This window comes from Clupea harengus, unplaced genomic scaffold, assembly GCF_900700415.2.
Source record: "Clupea harengus unplaced genomic scaffold, Ch_v2.0.2, whole genome shotgun sequence".
NCBI lineage: Eukaryota > Metazoa > Chordata > Actinopteri > Clupeiformes > Clupeidae > Clupea > Clupea harengus.
In genome coordinates this window covers 72,501-77,500 of record NW_024879722.1, presented here as the reverse complement: position 1 = coordinate 77,500, position 5,000 = coordinate 72,501, and the positions used below count along the sequence as shown (strand labels likewise).

Genomic DNA, 5,000 nt, shown 5'->3' with positions numbered 1-5,000 from the left:
TCACCTCCTATCATCCAGTGTCTGGATTGGCCTTTGGTGTTATACCGGGCTGAGTGTCTGAGTTGTTTGCCAGGAAACAGACTCTGTTTGTCTTCATTTAGTTCTCTCTGCTCCTCTTCCCCCGTCTCTCTCACTCTTGGACTCCTTCTGTCTCATTTACTTTCTGTTTTTTTTTTGTCTTCCCTTCTGGTGCTCCATCAATGACGTGGTTTTATTCCAGCCCATTTTTTCTTTTCTGTAAGAGGAGCTGCCTTTGGCTTTCCCTCGTCTTTTGCCTGCGTGTGTTTTTCTAACCAAAGACCCAAAGACCCAAAGACCACACACACACACACACACACACACACACACACACACACACACACACACACACACACACACACACACACCTAGTTTGTTTTGTCTTTCTGTGATCATCCACAGGGCAGTGTTGTCTTTACTCTATTTCAATTTATTTAGGACAAAACTGATGCCAGCAGTCCCTTAAATACACACAGACAAACAAAATGTCTTTGCCTATGCAAACGCACACTCACTCTCACACATGCAAATACGAGTCCACATGTATACACTGTTGCTTTGGCTATTGACTGGATTTCCCTGTGTGCCATTCTCACCACTGTCTTTAAATGATGGCTTCATAATAAGGGAAGATTTGCTGCAATGTCACAGGCTCTCTCTCTCTCTCCCTCTCTCTCTTTGTCTCTCGATGTCTCTCTCTCTCTATATCTCTCTCTCTCCATCTCTCTCTCTGTCTCTCTCTCTCTGTCATTCTTTCTGTAGGTCTATCCCATCTTATATTTCACTGACTATTTCCTTCTCTCTGGGGGAACACACACACACACAAACACACACACACACACACACAATGGGGGTAACAAACGTTGTTGCTATGGAAACACACAAGCGAGGCTATTATGATATGAGGTTGAATCCCAGAATGGGAGACGAGTCCGGTGAGATTAACACACACACACACTCACAGACACACACACACACACACACACACACACACACACACACACACACACACACACACACACACACACACACACACACATGCAAACAAATGCTCACACACACCCACACACACACAGAAAGAGACACACCCTCTCAAATACACATACACACACACCCAGAGAGACAGAGAGAGAGAGAGAGAGAGCGAGAGACGCACACAAACACACACATACACACGCACATAAACACACAACATACACACGCACACACACGTGCAGAGACACACACACAAACACACAAACACACACACACACACACACACACGCACGCACTCACACGTACAGACACAAAAACACACAAACACACAGTGCTGGAGTAGTGAGTTGCCCTCGTGAATCAATAAGTCTGGCGGCTGTGCTTTAAATATTCACCCAGGCATGACTTATCTTTAATTCATGTGCCATTTAATCATGGGATCACCCTCTCCTTGGCAAACAAGCGCACACTCACTGACTCTCTCTCTCTCTCACACACACACACACACACAGTCATACACACAACCACACACACACACATGCACACACTTTTTTCCGATGACGCCCGTCAGTGAGATTCCCTGTCTACTCTTTTGTCCTTAGAGGAAAACCCCTCTACATTTCTCTCGCTCTCTCTCTCTCTCTTTCTCTCTACAGTAGACACTCACACTCTCACACACACACACACACACACACACACACACACACACACACACACACACACACACACACACACACACAAACACACACACACACACAGAGACACACAGAAACACACACACACACACACACACACACACACACACACACACACACACACACAAACACACACACACACACAGAGACACACAGAAACACACACACACACACACACACACACACAGAGAGACACACACACACACACACACATACACACTCTCACACACACACACACACACACACACACACACAGTACACACGCTGTCACACTTTGATCCTCTGTCTGAGGATCAAAGTTCATAGTATACGTTTGTGTGTGTGAATGTACAGTATATGTGTGTGTGTGTTTGTGCGCATGTGTGTGTGCCTGTCTGTGTGTCTATATATGTGTGTGCATGTGTGTGTCTGCATCTGCATGTGTGTGTGCGCGTGCGTGTGTGTGTGTGTGTGTGTTTGTGTGTGTGTGTGTGGGTATGTGTTTGTGTGTGTGTGTGTATGTGTGTGTATGCGCGTGCATGTGTGTGTGCGCGTGCGTGTGTGTGTGCACGTGTGTGTGTGAGACTCACGGTGCTCTGGTTTGGCGGGCGAGGTGTGATTGAGTCTCTGCAGTGACTCCAGGCTGTCCCTCTCCAGCACGTAGTCAAAGTTCAGGATGAACAGCATCACCACGCCCTCCTCATTCCTCACCGGGATGATGTGTGTGTTGCACAGGAAGTCCGAGCCTGGAGCAGGGAAACACACACACACACACACACACACACACACACGTGAGTGCACATACACACAGAGGCACACAAACAGAAACATGCACGCACACTCACACACACACACACACACACACACACACACAGAAAAACACCCACCCACACACACGCACCCACACAGGCACGCACAGAAACACAAACATACACACACACACAACGACACACACACACACACAGAAACACACACACAGAAAGGTCACGTCAGCCTGCATAGACACGTCATGTGTCACAAGAATGGCTCAGTGTGTTTGACATGGGGAGATTTGTTTTCCTAGTAAGAGCAGGGTGCAGTGACACGAAAGGGCAGGACTGGCTGCAGGAGGAAGAGGAAGAGGCATTCCCAACACCGACGAGCAAACAGGCGTTCCCAACACAACGAGCAAAGAGGCATTCCCAACACCAACGAGGAAAGAGACGTTCCCACCACCGACGAGCAAAGAGGCATTCCCAACACCGACGAGAAAAGAGGCGTTCCCAACACCGACGAGCAAAGAGGCGCTCCCAACACCGACGAGCAAAGAGGTATTCCCAACACCGATGAGCCGCACATTCCCAACACTTTCAGTCCTGGTGGAATTACATTCACATTCATAAATTCATACATTCATATATTCATATATTCATATTCATAAATTCACATTCATACTTTCATATATTCATATTCATATATTCGCTCTAATATTTAATTATTATTATTATTTTTATTGTTATTATTATTATTATTTGTATTATTATTATTCGAAGAACAGCCTCACTTGAAACCACCCTGTCACATGATCTTTGGAAACAAAGCTTTGCTTCCTCCCCAGCATGTCACGCACATCTCCACAGTGAGGCACGTCTGCCCTGCCCAGACCCAAGGGATCGCGGCGGCTGCAGTGAAGGGACCGGCATTATGAGATTTATAGTTAATAAGGATATGCCATAGTCAATAATTCAATGTATCTTATACCTAGTTATAATTGTTACTTTTATTTGGGACTTAAGTTAGAATGTAATCATTTCTGTTTAGAGAAGAGTTATCCTGAGGAAGTGTATTGAATGTGTCAGCAAATGGCTCATAGACTTGTGTCTCCAAGACCTCATGAATACTGAGGGTCACGCCCCTGGTTCTGAGAGAGCATTTAACAAGACGTTCCTTCAACTGGAAATTCAGATATGCTGAGGTGAAGCGCTGTGAGGGGGTGTGAATCTTCAAGTCTCTGTCTCAACAATGTCGGCCGCCATTGTCCAAGAAATAAACCTGAAGCCATGACTGACAAACCTAAGACTGGATCTTCAATATATAAACCAGTTTTGCTATGAAAGAGTCACTGTTCAGCTTTGCTCAGTATATCCATACTTCTATGCAAAGAGACTTATGGTACAGTGTAGGTATACATCCTATTAGCATGGGTTTTCTACGTATGATAGCCGTGACTTTGGGTTTGTTAGCATCTTGCTCTACCAGCTTAATTTAGCTATCTTCTACTTAGTTAGGTGCTCGTGCAGTATATATCATAACAAATATGATACATGCTAGATAATCATCATCACATGTGGAGGATGCACTAATCATCATCATCATCATCATCACCACCATCACCACCACCATCATCGACATCATCGACATCATTATCATTATCATCGTCACCATCACCATCCTCGTCATCATCACCATCACCACCACCATCATCATCATCACCATCATCGTCATAATCACCATCACCACCATCATCATCATCACCATCATCACCACCATCATCATCATCGTCATCATCACCACCATCATCATCATCACCATTATCATCACCATCACCATCATCATCACCACCACCATCATCATCGTCATCTTCACCACCATCATCATCATCACCATCATCATCATCATCACCATCACCACCACCATCATCATCGTCATCATCATCATCACCACCACCATTATCGTCACCATCATCATCATCACCATCACCATCATCACCACCATCATCATCATCACCACCATCCGCATCACCACCATCCTCTCCACTAGAATCCTAATTACCATCAAAATCATTATCATCGTCACATACATTCTTTAATCACTGTCATCGTAATCGACATTGATAAAATACCGATTTGTATGGCATGTCTTGTTGTCATGACACCGACAGCAGCACATAGTATACGCAGCATCTACGCACAACAACTTTCCTGAGCTGGTCCGTCGTCATGGCAACGGCATTATTAACAACTGTGGCGGCTGATTGTTAATTAAAGGACCGTAATGTGACAGCAATGAGTGAATCTGGTTGTAAAACATCTCAGCCTCAGGCCCACTATATCATTATCATTACTGCTAAACACTTCCCATTAATCGCCACAGATTGGATTTGGGATGTGGTTTCAAGTCACAGCGTGTGTGTCTTTGTGTATGAGTGTGTCTTTGTTTGTGTGTCTGTGTGTGTGTGTGTCTATAATACTGTAATATATATCCTTCGATGAGGTATACAGGTTGTTTAACACATCAATTCATGTGTGTGTCTGCACAAAACATCCATGTGTTACTGTCTCTCTGTCTCTCTGT

The 5,000-nt window shown here is 44.9% G+C and overlaps 1 pseudogene; it reads right to left on the bottom strand.

Annotated features, from left to right (window-relative positions):
* Positions 1 to 5,000, bottom strand: part of LOC122129992 — a 51,464-nt pseudogene that overhangs the window by 3,698 nt on the left and 42,766 nt on the right.